We start from the raw sequence: 20,481 nt of genomic DNA on the forward strand, positions 1-20,481 counted from the left end.
ACGCGCTACCAATTTTGCTCTTAAAAACCGATAAATTTATCCACATTGCACCATTACGATCCTTATATGTCAGTTGTGTTTTAAAAGACATATGCATCAACTAGTTAATGAGCATCAGTTAATGATCTTGTCTGCATTGATTCAACTTAAAACTATTGTCTGATCGGTTGTCAGGTGGAATTTTCGAAAATTCATAAACATTTAAAAAATTTCTAATTAAATATTTCGTGGAAGGGCAGACTAGATTTTTTTTAGTGGTTGAAGACTATAAACCCTAGTTATTATACACAAAAAATTATAATTTTTCGAAGATATGCATTTTCATCATCCAACTTGAAAGACTGTCGTCAAGTCCTTTCAGTAAAAAAATAGCTATTCGAACACACCTACTCTGTTTTTGTGATTCATTAGATAGGTATTTTACTTGACCCATATATTTCGTCTTTTAGTACTGTGATTTTTTATGTTAAATAGTCAACCTGTAGCTTTGATATATAAAAATGATAGAATCTGAAGCGAGACGATGTATGAAGTATTCTTGCTTTGTATGGTATCAAGACAAAATATTCAACTCAAACACGCCCTAACATAAAAAGGTGCACTAGATTTTCTCTTTTCGATACAATTGTTACCTGTGTTTGTGAATTTTTTTTTGAGTCACACAATGGAAGGGCAGACACGAAAATTACTGAACTAATAGATTGGTATGTTTTCCGTTCGTGGTAATTTTTAAAATAAAATCGGAGGATATGCATTTTCTACATCCAACTTGAAAGATACCCATGTCGTCGACTTGATATCTAATTGTTCTGCTTAATTAAATATGGTGTTTTTAAAATAAAACACTCCGTAATTAAGAAGAAAATTGTAGTTTTGTTTGTTTCTATTAACTTTTAAAAGTTTTGTCACTATAGTAAACATTACAGTAAACATTTCTCGCCTTCTCTAACAAAGAGCTTCGATTCTTTTGTTCTATTTCAACAGGGTTTCTAATTGTGTACGGTATAGAATTCCCGTGATTTAAAGGCGTACGGTGACCCGATTGGTTATTTTTTAGTTGGCAATCATACCACATCTACTTAGTTCATACGTTATGGTACTGGCGAGGTTCTCGGTTTGTCATTTTATAAGTTATAGCACTGGCGAGGTTCTCAGTGTGTCAAATTATAAGTTGTAGCACAGGCGAGGTTCTCAGTTTGTCATATTATACGTTATGGCACTGAAGAGGTTCTCGGTTTGTCATTTAATAAGTGATAGCACAGGTGAGGCTCTCTGTTTGTCATTTTGTAAGTTTAAGCACTGGCAAAGTTTTCGATTTGTCATTTTATAAGTTAAAGCACTGGTTAGATTCTCAGTTCGTCAACTTATAAGTTATGGCACTGGCAAGGTTCTTGGTCAATCATTTTGTAAGTTTTAGCAATGGCGAAGTTCTCGGTTTGTCATTTTATAAGACTTAGTTATAGCACTTGCGAGGTTCGCAGTTTGTCAATCAGTTATGGCACAGGCGAGATTCACAGTTTGTCATTTTGTAAGTTATGGCACTGGCGAGGTTCTCCGTTTGTCATTTTATAAGTTATAACACTGGCGAGTTTTTCGGTTTGTCGGTATCAAAATGTAGACATGTCATTACTTATTAGACTTATTTTTTCCTGTTTGTACAACAAGCAATATATTTTTTACTTTAGATTATTTTCTTATTCCGTGACAGTTAGTGCTCATGAGATGTAATATGGCTTCTGGTACGTACGTTGTTTTGAAGTACTTCACTTGTCAATGGTCAAAGAAAATGTATTATTAAGGGTTATGAATATATTGTTAACTTATGTTATATTCTATAAGAATGTGCACGTGGATAGAGGTCGCAGAATAGAGAATAATGAATCAAAGTTAAGACGAATAGGAAAATATGGACACAAAAAAATAAAGAATAGAGGATATTAAGTAGATTCTAAAATACAAAGAAAAGATAAATTTGGATAAAAAGTAAAAAGAATGAACAAATGGGCTAAATAATTAAAGAAAACAAAAAATGTAGGACCCTCTTTTATACCCTGTTGAATGTTTCTTTTGCATTATTTACACTTCAAATTGTTTAATTTGCTAACTATTGTACTGATTTTGTCCATAATGTGTTCTCTATTGGAAATAAACTTAATCTTATTTTATCTTATCTTATCTTATCCTTGCTACTTATAGCCTAACAATACATATACAGTATTACCACAAAACGGTACATCACAAAAGTCAAATCGGATCTCTGGATCCATTGTGTAACACCAGGGTCCTTCAGGTTCTCGGTCAGGGTTCCGACAATAATTTTCATGGTCTTTCATTGACTCAGTATTAATATGATGTTGTGGGAAATCACTATCCCATCTCTGACATGGGATGCATGTGCGAGTCATGTTTTCTGTACCCATATATTCAATTCCTAATTTTGTAGTTTTGCACCCTAATTCTGCAATTAGAAATATTCTCTTTATACTGTTTCGATTATAAACTCTGGGAGTTTACTGGTTGTGTTGTATGTATCACATATAAATTCGGTATAGAATATAATTTCTATTACAATACCAATAAAATTGCATTATCTGTCAAAGTCATGTTCAACGATTTGACTTAAATTCTAATATATATGATTTGTAACATACTGTAACGAATATACAAATTATAAAAAAGTTTAAAATATACAATTTACAATGTATTGGCTCGATAACATACATCAGTATTTCGCGCGTATTTCAGTCAAGAAGTGTTCTGATTAACTATCTATCGAGGTGACCACCGAATACAATTGACGGTCATATAACCCGATATGAAAATGAATAAGGAATTTTCTAGATTTGTTTGATTTCATATTACAGGTAAAAATATGTGTTAATCATCGTTTTCACCTTATGGAAATGAGGTTTTAGGGATTGAAGCAGTCACTTTTGGCATACTTTTCCCTTTTATAACTGAACATGCCTGATTTATACATAACTCATCTTTAGCTAAGGAGCTAGATTAAAGGTCACACGAATACGGATTCAATAAGGTCAAATTAAAATTGAGAATGGAAATGGGGAATGTGCCAAAGAGACAACAACCCGACCATAGAGCAGACAACAGAAGAAGGTCACCAACAGGTCTTCAATGCAACGAGAAATTCCCGCACCCTGAGGCGTCCTTCAGCTGGCCCCTAAACAAATATAAACTAGTTCAGTGATAATGAACGCCATACTAAACTCCAAATTGTACACAAGAAACTAAAAGTTAAAATAATACAAGACTAACAAAGGCCAGAGGCTCCTGACTTGGGACAGGCGCAAAAATGCGGCGGGGTTAAACATGTTTGTGAGATCTCAACCCTCCCCCTATACCTCTAGCCAATGCAGAAAAGTAAACACATTAATTGTTCACTTGCAGTAATTTATTTTAAGCCATATTTCTTAGCTTGTTCTGACAAAAATGTAACGAAACTGACTTCTAAAAGTAAAATTATTCGTTCACAATTTCACTTTTATTAAGGATTGAACATAAACATTAATCATATTTTATCTTATTCATATTTCTATATCTCGTAGCCAATGCCTCTTTAAACAACAAGCATATCAACCAATTAAACAAATCAAGAGTGAACGGCAACAACTTTATAAGTTTTTCATTAATTTTAAGGATCCACAATCATATAGCGCTAGTCTTCAGCAGCCCTAACCCCAATAGAACGGTAACACATGCTTAGATAACACAAGCCGAAAACCTGAGTTCTTATCAAAACTACACAAAACACCATGGTAATTGTATTAAGGAGGATGTATATAAATAAACTCATCATAGATACCAGGACTAATTTTAGTATATACGCCAGACGCGCGTTTCGTCTACAAAAGACTCATCAGTGACGCTCGAATCCAAAAGAGTTAAAAAGGCCAAATAAAGTACGAAGTTGAAGAGCATTGAGGACCAAAATTCCTAAAGTCCTTGACAAAGTCAAAAAAGAAAAAAACGAAAGGAACGTAAGTAGAACAACTATCATTTTCGCGACTTGGTAAAGTAATATCTCTCAGAAAAAGATGGTTTAAACCACGTTGTATAGCTTTTCAAACCTACATTTGTATGACAGTTGATAAATTATAGTTCCCTTATATTGATAAAATTGGTAGAGCAACCCAAATAGGTATATATAAAAATGTAGATGTGGTATGATTGTCAGAGAGACAACTCTCCACAAGACACCATATGACACAGAAAATAACAACTATAGGTCACCGTATTGCATTCACCAATGAGCAAAGCCGATACCGCATACTCCGCTATAAAAAGGCCCAGAAATGACAATGTAAAACAATTCAAACGATAAAACTAACGGCCTAACTTATGTACAAAAAATGAACGAAAAGCAATTATGTAACACATAAACTAATGACAACCACTGAATTACAGGGCTCCTGACGACTTGGTACAGGCACATATATACATAATGTGGTGGGATTAAGTATGTTAGCGGGATCTCATCCCCTAATTAACCTTGGACAGTGATGTAACAGTACAACATAAAACTTACCCCCAGAAGCAAATAATGTATTCAGATAAAAAACAAGAAACACTTTAGCAGACATGTTTTCAATTCAAGAATGAGATTCCGTTTCTAAGTATTGATCTGGCTATCATCCTTTGCACAAACACCATGATAGAGAATTTTTAAGTAGAATTGCATACATGAAATACACACTTCACAAAACAAAAACTATACAGCATTACTTTTCTATTCTAACCTTTGTACCTAGAATTCTATAACTATATATGAAGTCTTATTTCAAAAACAATGAATTTATCTCCTTCAATAAAATATGAGCTTGTATTGCCAGAGAGAAACTAAATCTCCTTTTAACAAATGATTGAAAAGTGTTTTATTCAATGAGGCAGAAAATTGTCCTTAGAGCATCAGGTTTAACATATAAAATAAGACATCAGGTAGATCCCAAATAACGTTTGGATCACACCAATTTTAAAAAATTAGAAATAAAAATATAATCATGCAAAATAATGGTTTTGATCCAAATTTTAAAGTTTAAGCAACTTAAAATGACAGTGTGAGCGTAAGAGCCTTTTATATTTAATGTGTACCATACACGATATCGTGATAAACAAAATCTTACGGTTTTCTTTTCCTTGAGATGCTCCAGTATGATGTAAACATATAGAAATAAAGAATTAAATCGTCTTTTATGATGAAAATGTGGGTTAATAAACAAACATGTGAAAGAAGTCATATGCATGGTTTTTCGATATGATGAAATCAGATTATTACATGGTATTTTTCATATTGCATATATTATCAGTCTAAGGTTCAATATCAGACCAAGAGCCGCATGGCACGAGGGCTGATATTGACCGAGGGATGATACTACATGCGATATGAAAAATGACATGTTATGATCTTTTAATTTATCATATACTTCAACAATTGAGAAAAATAACAGATTCATATATTTATCCTGTTACGTGGTTTCCAAATAGAAGTTCAAAGAGTGAAAAGTTCATGGTCGTCGGACCCCAAATTTAGTACATTAGATATGTAATCTTTCTATAAAAAACTCATCATAGATACCAGGACTAAATTTTGTATAAATTTGTAAATTATTATCATATGCCTTGACAGAGAAAAACATATTTTAATATTAGACGAATCGACAAAAATATACATAATGAACACTGTTTGGAAAAGTCAACTTTTTTAAAGTAGCTTTCTAAATTATGTTTGAAACTTTTAAAAATCATGGCATTTTTTTTTTATAATTTGTTTGTTATATTTTGTTATCATTTTACACACTATACCTTCCAGTATCCAAATAATTGTTATGTACACTACTTTGTAATGATTTCATAGAAAACGTAGCATTGAGGTGTATTTTCCGGAATTTGCCGAGTATCACCGGAATGCCATGCGATAACGTTACGGAAAGGCATGTGATAACAATCGAAGCATGTGATAAACTTTTCATATCAGCCCGCTAAGCACCAATTCGAAAAAATATTGAATTTACGTTAATTTAATGCTATTATCATACAGTGAAAATTATATGTTATTTAGTCTAAGTATATGATAATAAATATTCTATTAGTTGTTAAGTTTGTTTATCAAAACAATCGTTTATTCAAACCTTGGTATCAAGTGTAATTTGTTTTATAGGTTTATAGTATCAAGTTGAATTTGATTTAAAAAAGGATCAGACGGATGCACAAACCATGTGTCACGCTAACATTGTAGGCTGGTCATAAATAACAAACTTTCATTATAATTTTAGGTAAAAAATGGCAGGGATTATCAAAATCATTATTTAAACCTTTTAGTCTTTTTTAAATGTGTATTGTCCTGATATGTATAAACATTCATTACATACGTTTATGAAAAATAGTGCATGTACATATAATTGATTATTCTATTTGATCTACTAGTCAGACCAAAAGTTAGTCACAATGGTTTAATACTTGATTATGTATATAGTTTATCTTAATGTAAACAAACCTTTGATATTTGATAATAAAATAAAGTGGATAAGCGTTGTGCTCATCGACATTTTATACAAGATGTTGGTGATTTTGTTTATTGTTCTACCATTTGTTATATTGTTCAAGGAAATGCAGGGCAATCGCTTCCAGCAAATCAGTATTTGACAATATCAAAGTTTGTTGAGGAAACGAACCTTCTCCAACAGAAAGTTGAAACCGACACCACTTCTCTCCGCCATTATACGGATAATTCTCTTGCTCTATTAGCTGCACAGCTACAACAGAAATTTGATTTGATAGAAGCTAAAATAACGGACAAAGAAGCGCAGAATAAAACGAACCAGGCTTCGGTTTCACTGCAGCAAAAATATCAAGCTTTAGAGTAAACTTACCATAACCTGAAGGATGAAAATATGATATTGCAGGGAAAATTAAGTATTGTTGAGAGTGAACTTGCACTAATCAAAAATAAAACTTACATAAACGACAAACTTTTAGAGGTGCAAAAAGAGTGTTGCAATGACACTCAAACAGTTTTAATAAAACAAGGAAACAAATTATGAGTATTGAAAAATAAGTCGACGGCTATTGATCAGGACATTTCGAGTCTCAAGCAATTAAGTAGTATTAAACCACTGCAACAAATAAAAAATTTAGAAGAAAAAGTACAAACTCTATCTTCACAGACCACTACGTTGAGTTTAAAAGAGCGTGCTTAGTAGTCAGGACTTTCTTGCACTGTATAATATGACCACTCATTCGTTTTCGGATTTAGAAATGCCCACCGACAGTAAATTCCAACAATTAGCAAACAAACATAATATTAAATTTAGTAATTTAACCAATCGTATGTACCTTCTGAACAATAGCACACTTCAGTCTCATAATTCATCGATGATATATTTGGAACGTAGTTTAGACATCCAGTTGAAAAATATTGAGAAAAATCAAAGTAAGTCGTTGGATGAGATTGTAAGTGGCATGCAGGAAACTGAAATTCGAACCAATTTAGCTTTAACTGGTCTACAAAAACAGATAAATGATAGCACAGACATAGATAAATATGATAGGTAACAACATTTGATACAGATCTGTTAGTTAAAACCCAATATCCCGTCCATTTTTACTTTAATATTTTTTTTATTTTTCTTTTGATTACTCATCCAGTACTCGGGAAACAACGAAAGTTTAAATTAAGGTTGCAGTAGTTTATCGTTGATTAAATCTCATAACTCAAAAACACAAATTCATGTATCAAACAATTACTGAGTAAGTTGCATATACTCCAACAAACTAATCATATATACCAGGATTGAAATTTGGATTTGCGCCAGACGCTCGTTTCGTCTACAAAAGACTCATTAGTGACGCTGAAATAAAAAAAAAGCTAAAAAAGCCAAAGAAGCGAGATCGGGTGAGCCGAGAGAGTGAGTGTATTTTTGCTTTTATGAATTATCCGCCTTGCCAATGCACTTAGTCTAAGTCTCAATAAAAGTTAGGACAAAATCGGTTAGATTACTGTTCAGACACCTATACTGATATCTAAATATCTAGGATCGTTAAAACACATCACAAGTGAGTTGAGACAACGAAACATCTTAGCGGCCAAATAATTCATGATGGTGACTTAGAATGTATCAAGTCTCCATTTCAGTCATTAGTTTAAACATATTTATTTATAGTGGATTGGGAAACAAGTTTTGCAACTTATATAAATCCCTTTCCACTTTGCAGGTGCGAGTGTTGCCCTGTAGCGGCATTAGCCTACTCTTTTTCGAAATCTACAAGGGTGTCTTTAACGTGCAAGAGATAGGGCTCTCTCTTAACACGGGTCAGCCATTTATCGTCCCCTTCCGACGGACTATCATCGTTTCCTCAAGACCATACTCGCAGATTGTGTCAAGGGAGAGCCGAAAATTGAGTCCTGAAATTTTCATCCCAAACGGGAATCGAACCAGGAACCTTTGTGTTAATAGTTCGATGCACTAACCACTACACCACGCTCGATTTCAGTCATTTCTCTTCATAACTTTGTCGAAGCAGTTTATTTGTAAAATGCACCCACCTCTAAAAAAAAGTATGCTTTAAATGTGAACAAGCATGAGCATGACGTTATAAATGAGACATGTGAAAACCGTACGATGTAGTATATGGGTTGTTACTCTTTAGAAATAGGAAATTGAAAATTGGAAAACTGCTATCATCACGTATGTCATAAACTATTACTAGATTTAATTCATGTTCATCTGTGTCAATACAGAGAAAAGAAATGAAGCATACAGTTTACTAACTCCCTGTAGTAATCTTAATGTCAAGTTGACTTGGGTATATGAGACGAAAGAACTCATTCTGAAAGTCATCCATTACAAAGAGCAACACATATTGCAAATTAAAAAAAATAAAAAGTAAAAAAAAATCAAATAAAAATTGTTTCAAAAACTTATGGTTCATTTATAATTTTTACTACCTCTTTGGGGATTGTAGATTTTTTGATTGTCATTTTTCAATTGGTAAATGACTTCTCCTTTCGCAATTCGCATTCCTAAGCTGGAATGAGATGTGTCATAAAAACTATGTATACAGTTGTATAAGAAAAGAAAAGCAAGTTGATACTGAAAGGTCATGATTGATTTTACTCATAGAAGACATAGCTAGCGTCAATATCAACGCTTTAATTTACTACAATCATTTCCTTTTGAAATTTTATGGAGACAAAACACGTTATCAAAATGTTTTTTTTTTATTTCAGTGGTATTGACTGCACAACCTGTATCTTCCACCTCCAAATATGGTATTATAAAACTTGACGACGTAAAGTTCAGCGTTGGCATCAATAACCTGTCATCATATAAGAGTACCGGGAAGTTTACATGTGAAACTGGTGGATTATATCTGATATGTGCGTCAAGCATGTCCGAAACCAATGGTGCTTACTACTACATTTGTCTGAATGGTAATCCGATATCAGAAACGTACATTTGTTTTTCATGTTCGCCTCCTTCGACAATGTACCATACCAGTACTGTTGTTCGAGCACGACAGTTACGTCCCAATGATAGTGTGTGAGTATACTCGGATAGTAACTATCATATGTATAATGGATTGCTGTCAACATTAAAAATTGTGGAAGTGAAATAATATCCCAGGATTAATCATACAAAGTATATTTTTTGTTCGGAAATGAATTTTAACAGATAAAATTCCAAATTTAAGAAAAGATTCGCTGAAATACAATCAATATAAATTGATTTAAATAACTGAATTCCCCATATTCAAATTTATGAAACAGATTTACAGAAATTAAAATAATTGCTGCCTGAATCAACTCGATCTATATCAGAACTAAAGTGCATACTACATATAATTGATATATTTATCGTCTCTTTAATATTGACTTTTAATTCAATCCTTGAATTGTTAACACAATAATGTGTCACTGATATCATATCCCTTTCAAAGGGATAACAACACTATTCGAGTAGTTTCAAATTCTACGACATCGACGATATCGCATACAAATCCTAGTAATCGAGCAGAACATTCACTGGATTGATGCCTTGAGACAGGTTTGGGAAAGCATTTTCATAAAGGAACTAAATGTACATCATTCAAACGACATCAATAAGAAATGCTTTCAGTTGTATAACTAATTTCTTTACAATGTACAATTATCATTTAGAAATAACACTTGATCAGTATCGTCACCGGAAATGTTGCGGGGTTTTCTCGCTGCATTAAAGACCCATTGGTGGGCTGTTATCTGCTCTTTGGTCGGGTTGTTGTCTCTTTGACATATTCCTCATTTCCATTCTCACTTTTATCTTATTTAATTATTGTTTTTCTCGACTCTATCAAAAGAAGCGGTGATTTTCTCGACTCTTTGTCATAAGAAGAGTAAATTTTCTTGTTCACTAGATTTCCGACTATTAAGAGGATATAAAGTTAAAAGTAAACGCCGTTTTTCTTTTCTTTTTCTTGAGAAGCTCCAGTATGAACTCAACCTTCAAGAATAAAGAATTTAGGACGAAAAAGCCGGTTGATAAACAAATATTTGAAAGTCGATATGAAAATAAACATTCTGTTAGTTCGATGTAATTCTTAATCCTTGGTTCAGTCTTACTCATATAGACTCATTTAAACTATAAATGTTTATAATGCAACATCTCTCATGGCATTTGTTTAACTGATAATCGTGTGCTAAGTTTGTTAATCAAAACATCCTTTATTCCAACCTTGTTTTCAAGTGTATTTTTTTATATACAATTGCATTAAAAACTTTCTGAATTAATATAGAAAAAGATAAGCAAACGTTTCCATAGGAAAATACATGTATGATATCATGATCAGTTCGCTATATCCTATGTCCATGTTCATTGACATCTGGATCAAAATTAGAATAAATCATATGAACCAAAGAGATGCAGATGAAAGAGATATCTAAATGTATTAGCTGAAGACAAACACAGTATTCAATGACAAAACAACACTTAAAAAAATCAAAGAGCTGAATAGCTCTGAGAGGAAAGACGGCCCTTGTTTCTATTTCATTTTTTTAGGGTGGGGGTTGGGGTTGGGGTTGGGGGGTTATCTTTTGATAGTCTTCATATAAAGAATGAAAAAAAAAAGAACTGCTAGAACATGTGGAAGGTTGACACTATTGGAATCAATTGTTGTTTAATGTAATTTCGTTTCTTTAGTTTAGGATTCAATTTAGACCAATGGAAGAGATCTGCATCTTCTAAATCTAAATATAGTTGATAGTTAATTATCTAAAATTCAACTAGTTGAATTCTGTCATTTAACAACAACTACAATTATTTTTGAAATCTTAATAGTGTACGACTGAACTGTGGGCTAGGGCCATTTTCCATTTTTTGTGACAGTACTCTTAAAATTTTTAATTTTTTTCTTAAGAAAGTTAGGACTGAAAAATCAGCCAGGAATACGTCAAAAAGCAGTTGCTAGACATTTTATTGCCAACAACTTCTTTTACATTTCTTTCAGCAACTGTTAAAGTAAACGGTATTTATAATTATATGTTTACAAAAATTATAATTTTTGAAATACTAAGGCAGGCTTTTCTACCTCAGACATAGATTACCTTACCTGGATTTGACAACACTTTTAGGAATTTTGATCCTCAATGCTTTTCAACTTCGTACTTTATTTGGCCTTTTTAACTTTTGGATTCGAGCGTCACTGAAGAGTCTTTTGTAGACGAAACGCGCGTCTGGCGTATATACAAAATTTAGTCCTGGTATCTATGATGAGTTTATTTACTACCACTGGGTACATGCCACTGCTGGTGGAGATTGATTTCCCCGAGGGTATCACAAGTCCAGTAGTCAGCACTTTTTGTGCTGACATGAATTATCATTGATATGGTTATATTTATAAATTATATGTTTACAAAATATAGAATTTTTGAAATACTAAGGCTTTTCTACCTGAGGCATAGATTACCTTAGCTGGATTTGGCAAAACGTTTAGGAATTTTGGTCCTCTATGCTCTTCAACTTCGTACTTTATTTGGCCTTTTTAACTTTTTGAATTCGAGCGTCACTGATGAGTCTTTTGTAGACGAAACGCGCGTCTGGCGTATATACAAAATATAGTCCTGGTATCTATGATGAGTTTATTTGTTAACAATTAGAATATGTACAATAACAAGATCATTATATAATAACAAAACCTCACCAATAATATTCTATAACGTAACGTAATTTACGGGAGAGGTTAATGATTGCAACGCCAACTACTACCCAGGTCGTTAGATGTCATGGCAGATAGATTTACACCATAAATGTTCCCATAAACTGAAATGCCACGGAGTAATCTTCAGAAGCATATCTTAAATCCTACAGATTAAACCGAATACTTGCTAAAATGGAAGGCACGGCATGCAAAACAAATATACTTATTTTTCTTCTATCCGTTTAGGCGTTGATAAGTTGTAATCGTTTCCTTAAATTGCGATAAGATCACGAAGGATTCAATGTATACCTAATTCTTTGAACATTAAACGTGATGTAGTCTATTCAAATTTCGAACTGTAAACGCAAGATAGGAAATGAAGTAATGAATAACATTTAGGTTTAATTTTTACAAGTATTACATATTTGAAAATCAAGATTAAAAAGAATAAACTAGTTTTGCACAATTAAGTCTATTAGTATATGTTTACACAATTAAACCAAATAATTTGAAAATGTACTACTATCCTGCTATCATATTCTTTTGTTCAATGAACCGTATTTTTATTGTCAAATTCGTAATTTAGTTTGTCATTTTAAAATTGTACATCCAAATGCATTGAAGTTGATTTAAAAAAAAAAAAAGAACAGACGGACGAACAAACCACGGGTCATGAAAATCTTGCATTATAATTCTAAGTAAAAATTGCCGGGGATTTTCCGAACCATTTTTCAAACTTGTTTAGCTTATTAATGTGTATTGTCTTTATATGTACATACATTAATGAAAACAGTACATGTACATATAATTGATTGTACTATTTGATCTACTTATCAGACCACAAATTAGTCACAAAAGGTTAATACTTGATTATATATATAGTTTATCTTAATGTGAATAAACCTTTGATATTTGATAATAAAACAAAGTTGATGGGCGTTGTGCTTACCGACATTTAGACGAAATGTTCATTTTGATTTTAATTGTTCTTCCATTTGGGCATGGGTTTCTATTAGACAATTCACAAGTAAATGCAGGACAATCGCTTCCAGCAAATCAGTATTTGACAATATCAAAGTTTGTTGAGGAAACGAACCTTCTACAACAGAAGGTTGAAACCGACACCACTTCTCTCCGCCATTATACGGATAATTCTCTTGCTCTATTAGCCGCACAGCTACAGCAGAAATTTGATTTAATAGACGCTAAAATAACGGACAAAGAAGCGCAGAATAAAACGAACCAGGCGTTGGTTACACTGCAGCAAAGATATCAAGCTTTGGAACAAACTAACCACAATCTGAAGAATGAAAATGTGATATTGCAGGGGAAATTAAGTGTTGTCGAAAGTGAACTTTTACTTATAAAAAATAAAACAAACATAAACGATAAACGTTTGGAGGTGCAAAAAAAGTGTTGCAATGACACTCAAACAGTATTGATAAAACAAGGACACGAGTTATCATTGTTGAAAAATAAGTCGACGGCTATTGATCAAGACATTTCGAGTCTTAAGCAATTGAGTAGTATTAAACCACTGCAACAAATAAAGATTTTAGAAGAGAAAGTACAAACTCTATATTCGCAGACCACTACGTTGAGTTTAAAGGAACATGCCCGTAGTCAGGACTTTCTTGCACTGTATAATATGACCACTCATTCATTTACAGATCTCGAAATGCGCACTGACAGTAAAATCCAACAATTATCACACCAAAATAATATTTCATATAGTAATATAAAAAACCGTATGTACCGTCTGAACAATGACACACTACAGTCTCATAATACATCCGTGATATCGTTGGAACGTAGTTTAGAAATCCAGATAAAAAATATTGAGAAGAATCAAAGTAAGCAGTTGGGTGAGATTGAAAGTGGCATGCAGGAAACTGAAAAGCGAACCAATTTGACATTATCTCGTTTACAAAAACAGATAGACGATAGCACAGACATAGGTAAATATTTCATCCTTTGGTTTACTTTTTGCACAGATGAACTAAAATTCATTTAAGACCAACAATTAAACCACGTCTAACACAAAACAAATATTTTACTCTAAATACTGTCTTTTGATCATAAATTAAAGAACCATTGTAAGCGCGCGCACATATCCCAAGCCCCCAAATTGTCACTGGACAAACAAAATAACAGTAAGAATAAAAATTGAATCATAATTTCCTGTGGATATGCACATCTTTTATATTGTATTTCCTTATTATATACAAAGTTTCATGAAATTCTGTTGGGTGTTTTTAGAAGAGATGCGATGACAAACTGTTGCAGTAGTATATTGAGGAAAATAAGTTCAAAGGGGTATAACTCCTAGCAAAAAATCTGAATAATAATATCCTGTCGATATTCACATCTTCATAGTGTGTCCTTATTATCTAAAAATGTTTCCTGAAATTCTGTAGTGTAGTTTCAGAAAAGTTGCGATGACAAGAACAGGACTGACAGACTGACAGACTGACGGTCAGATGGGTCAAAAACATTATACACTCCGCAACTTCGTAGTAAACTTGGTTCGTGTCGTGAAATTATTCACTGTAATAAACACCCTAGAATTTTAGAAAAATATGCAGGACCAAACATCTATTTTGACTCACAGTTTAAATACGCTAAATAAACGAAATGTTAACTAAAAGAAGTTTTATTTCCAAGTAGAAAAACAATAAGATTAGCTAAAACTCAGGACTTTAGCAATGACAGTGCAATAATCAGAGTTAAAACTAAAAGTAGTAAACATCGAATTTTATCCATAATCGCTATTACCATGCAATTACGAGAAACCTTTTCATCTAAATTCTGGGCCGTGCACTCCACACAGAGTCATCTAGTAAACAATCATAGCAATGCCACATTTAAGTTTTTTTAAGGCCTTCTTTAAACATTTGAAATTTTTTAATATTTCTTGGTTCCCCAAACTAAACAATCAACCCCTAAATACTGTAAATCTCTGCCTCTAGTTAGTGTTCTTCAACTTATCGTTCGCTGCTTTTAACTACTTCATCGAAAACAATAAGATAACTGATTATAATAAAGCATATGCAAATACTGGAATTCACTGTTTAAGGAGGATTTGTTCCTTTTAATTCTGTTGGCAGTTTTATCTTTTCGACTCTCTGTGCTAATTAATTGTTTCAAACGTGTTTGGTATTTCAGAAGAATTGTCTCAAACGTACCGTTTCTTCTTTTTAGATTGGTGTCTGAATTAACTGTTTATTAAGTAACTTGCTTCTGTGTTATTAGATTATAATCCTTATGTTTTAATATGCAAGTTGTTGAACTCTTTCACATGTTCCTATGTCTGTGCCATATCATTCGCTGTTTCTACAATGGCTGTAATTGCTATGCTGTTGTTTGAAAGTTTGCGATAAATTTGTGTATTATTTATTAGTCTCAGTTAGGATAAGAAGCTAGACAAGTTATATAGGGTTATGTAATTGTATTCTATTGTAGACTATGTGTAATCGTTTTTGCTTGTATTCTTTTTGACTGTCACACCATACTTTCATATTTCATAACAAACATCATCATATAAGAACAAATCAGGGATATACGTCATAGATAACCAATGAGTTGATACTCTTCAACAAACTGACAAAGATATAATTGACTGGTAAACAAATAATTGATATACATTCAAATATCATATAGTTTACTTGTCTTAGCCATAGCCCCGTCATTTTGTACATGATTCTAATCACCGAATGCGACTCGAGTCATAATTTGTAACTTACTTTTTCTAAAGAACTTGAGTTCGAAACACACTATGGGTACTTGTTTGGTTTTTGATGCTTATTTGTTCGTATTGATGTTAAGTTCTTTGGTGATTTTCTCTTTTAAAATTTCTCATTTTCATATAATTATTTAAATAACCTGGATTGATAATCTTTTCACAACAAATATGTAATCACTGGAGGGCCAAGATCAATAACAAATCGCCAATGTTCAACATATTCCACGAACTATTTTTTCTAATATTTTACCGAAACAAAACACATCATTAAATCAATATGTTTTTTTTTCAGTGGTAATGACTGCACAACCTGTATCTTCCCAAGGCAAAGTTGGTATTATAAAATTTGACAACGTTCAGTTCAGTGTCGGTATCAATGATCTGTCAACATATAAGAGTACCGGGAAGTTTACTTGTGAGACTGGTGGAATCTATCTAATATCTGCTTCAATCATGTCGTACACCAATGGTGCTTACTACTACATTTATCTGAATGGAAATCAGATATCGCGAACATACATTGGTTATTCGTCTTCTTCTCCTTCGACAATGTACCATACCGGTACTGTTGTTCTAGCACGACAGTTACGTCCTAATGATAGTCTGTGGGTATTCGCGGATGGTAACTATTATATGTTTGATGGATTGCTGTCAACATTAACAATTGTGAAAGTGAAATAATATCCAAGGCTTATTCATACAAAAAACATTTTTGTTCGAAAATTAAAATTGACAGATTACATTGAAATTGTGAGAAAATAATTTGCTGAACTCATAATAAACATCAATTTATTTAATAAACTCATTTCAACCTGTTTGGTGAAGATTCACTAAAATTGTGATAATCGCTTCATTAATGTGATCGGATTGTAGAATATCATGGTTTATTTCATATCGGTTGAGAATAAGATTCTCTTATTGGATAAAAAGGGGTCACATGACATTCATTAATCTTCAGTAATAAATTCCATCGGTCATTAACAGAACAAAACGGACCAGAAAACCGGTCGTTAACGAACTTTTACATGATAATGACCGGTGGGGCGTGGTTTCCGTCTGATAATGACCGTTGGGGCGTGGTTTCTGTCTGATAATGACCGTTGGGGCGTGGTTATTCTGTTAATGACCCGTGGGGCGTGGTTATTCTGTTAATGACCGGTGGGGCATGGTTTCTCTGTTTAGAGAGACGTACCTTTTATAAAACATGTTCCTGTTTTTAATATTATATTTAAGTTGTTGAATTGTTTATTATATTTTTTCGTTAATTATAAAATTAAAGAGAACTTGATTTAGTATTTATATACTGAAAAGTTGCACTAAAATGAATGGCAGTATTCCTACGACTGGTTTTCACTCTTTGCCATAGAAATCGTACAACTACTCGAGTTCGCTTAAGGCGTTTTGAATTTATGAAAATTTTCCAAAATATGGTTTCTCAATGAAATTAACATAATAGTTCTTGAAAAAATGGTCAATATCGTGTAACATGGACTGCCCGTAAGACAGTGGTATTGACTGCGACAGCGATAATGACCTCGCCTTCGGCTCAGTCATTATCAGTATCTTAGTCAATACCACTGTCCTGTGGGCAGTCCATATATCACGATAATGACCAGTTTTTCAAGAACTATTATATAAATACTGTATAAACATACACCTTCTCTTTTACTTGTTATTCACTTATTTGGCACAGATAAGACAAGAAGAATGTTCATATCACGGAACGAGGTTAAACATGTTAGCGGAATCCCAAACCTCACTCTAACATTTGGTATTGGTGTAACAGTACAACTTAAGAATGAAATATAAACAAGAATGTGTCCCAAGTACACGGATGCCCCATCCGCACTATCATTTGCTATGTTCAATGGACCGTATAAATGGTGAAAAATCTCTATTTTGGCATTAAAATTAGAAAGATCATATTATAGGGAACATGTTTACTAAGTTTCAAGTTTATTTGACTTCAAATTCACCAAAAACTACCTTGACCAAAAACTTTAACCAAAACTATAATCTGAACTTTGAACTTTAATTTTCTATGTTCAGTGGACCGTGAAAATGCGATAAATTTTCTAATTCGGCATTAAAATTAGAAAGATCCTATCATAGGAAACATGTTTAATAAGTTTGAAATTGATTGGACTTCATCTTCATCAAAAACTACCTCGACCAAAAAAATTTTGTCTGAAGCGGGACGAACGGACGAACGGACGGACAGACGGACGCACAGACCAGAAAACATAATGCCCATACATGGGTAATAAAAAAATCAGTAGCAACAAGTTTAACTCATCAGATGGATACATAGAAAAATAATTTTTAACAACTTTAAACTTGGTATCTATAATGAGTTCGTGTAAAGCTACTTGCTATAGAAAACAACTGGTTTAATTGTAATACGTTTAAACGATCTGTTTTATTCTTTTATCTTATAAAAAAGAAGAGTGGTATGATTGCAAATGAGACAACTTTCCACAGGAGACCAAATGAAACAGACTACGGGGCGTCGAATGGGACCCTTGTGGTTTTGTACAAAATTCAATTCTGTCATAAAAAAATCATTTTTGTCTTACAAAACTATGTGAAACAGACTTGTTTTATGAAAACTTCAATTTTGTGATGACAAAATTCATTTTTGTCATGACAACATTCATTTTTGTAGACAACATTCATTTTTGTAGACAAAATTCATTTTTGTAGAAAAAAATTCATTTTTGTCATGAAAAAAGTCAATTTTGTCAAAAAGGTATGCAAATATAAACTTATTTGCATACAAAATTGATTTTTGTGAGACAAAAATGACTTTTGTGAGACAAAAATGTCTTTTGTGAGACAAAATTGACTTTTGTGAGACAAAATTGACTTTTGTGAGACAAAATTGACATTTGTGAGACAAAATTGACTTTTGCATTTTTGTAAGACAAAATTGACAAAATTGAATTTTGTCTAACAAAATTGAGTTTTGTCTAACAAAATTGAGTTTTGTCTCACAAAAGTCAATTTTGTATCAAAAAGTCAATTTTGTATCACAAAAGTCAATTTTGTGACGACAAAATTCAATTTTGTCTAACAAATGCCAATTTTGTCTCACAAATTTCAATTTTGTCTCACAAAAATCAATTTTGTCTCACAAAAGTCAATTTTGTCTCACAAAAGTCAATTTTGTCTCACAAAAGTCAATTTTGTCTCACAAAAGTCAATTTTGTCTCACAAAAGTCGATTTTGTATGCAAATTAGTTCACAGAATCCAAACTAAACAAATTTGCATACAAAATTGACTTTTGTCGCCCAATTTTCAAGTTAGGTAACAAAAGTAAAGTCTGTGTTACAAAAATGAATTTTGTCATGACAAAAGTAACTTTTGTCCACTGTAAGATAATTTTGTATGACAAAATTTTAAATTTGTAGTATGCTACAAATTTTGTTAAACTGAACTCATTTTTGTTGAACAAAACTCACTTTTGTTCGTACAAAATTGAATTTCGACTACAAAATCACAAGAGTCCCATTCGGCGCCCCGTACAGACAGTATCATTACATGTACACCTTACAAATATCCTTTAATATAGTTGACCTATTGCACACCTATCAACAGGATCAACGACCAATGAAAATGGGGTCAAGGACCGGATAAAACCTGTCAGACAGACATTTTCATCTTACAGTTACTTGTGTACTATTATTTGTCAGTTTATTTTCGATCTATGAGTTTTACTGTTCCTCTGGTATCCTTCGCCCCTATTTTACAATCATTAAATGCTTTAAATATAGTTGAACTCTTGCATATCATATCTAAGAAACAAAATTAACCAGCAAAACGTTAACAACTGGACCTAGTAATGAGGTGAAAGTCAGATGACACTAACCAGTTGGACATGTGCATCTTGCAATCGTTGAATACACCAACTATAGTAGACCTATCACTCATAGTATCTGAGGTATAGACTTGACCACAAAAACTTTCCCTTGTTCACTGATTCATGAAATGAGGTCGAAGTCAAGTTAAAACTGTCTGATGGGCATGAGAACTTTGCAAGGTTTGCGCATGTCAAACATATAGTTATCTTATTTTATCGTAATAAGAGAGAAAATTAGAATACTAAAAAAACTTTTTTTTACAATAGTCACTGAACCATGAAACTGAGATCAAAGACAACACAATGGACATATGCCAGACGGAAACTTCATAACATAAGGCATCTATAAACAAAGTATGAATGATCCACTGATCCACGTCTTGTACCTTCTGAAATATAAAACTTATAAGTTTGTTAACGCCGCCGCAGGATCACTATCCCTATGTCAATTGTTCATGTTGTTCTGCAACAGAAATCGCAGGTTCGACAAAAAACTAGTGCACATGTCTTGAATACAACAGCCAAAATAGAAAACATGACAACATGAATTAGAATCAATGTTACTTCACCAGATGGGCATTTGTATGATACGATTGCTGCACCGGAGTTGCCTGATTCTGTTAATATTGAATCTAATTGGGCATAAAATATTGAATTGTAAAATAGTATCTAGGACTGACATGTATATAA

At 32.7% G+C, this 20,481-nt stretch overlaps 1 long non-coding RNA gene across 1 annotated transcript; it reads left to right on the forward strand.

Annotated features, from left to right (window-relative positions):
* Nucleotides 1–13,123: 13,123 nt before the first annotated feature.
* LOC143074851 (uncharacterized) lies at nt 13,124–16,748 on the forward strand. The gene is made up of 2 exons (XR_012978125.1): nt 13,124–14,147; nt 16,224–16,748. It is a non-coding gene; the product is annotated as an uncharacterized LOC143074851 (long non-coding RNA).
* Nucleotides 16,749–20,481: the final 3,733 nt, after the last annotated feature.

Source organism: Mytilus galloprovincialis, chromosome 5, assembly GCF_965363235.1.
Source record: "Mytilus galloprovincialis chromosome 5, xbMytGall1.hap1.1, whole genome shotgun sequence".
NCBI classification, from domain to species: domain Eukaryota; kingdom Metazoa; phylum Mollusca; class Bivalvia; order Mytilida; family Mytilidae; genus Mytilus; species Mytilus galloprovincialis.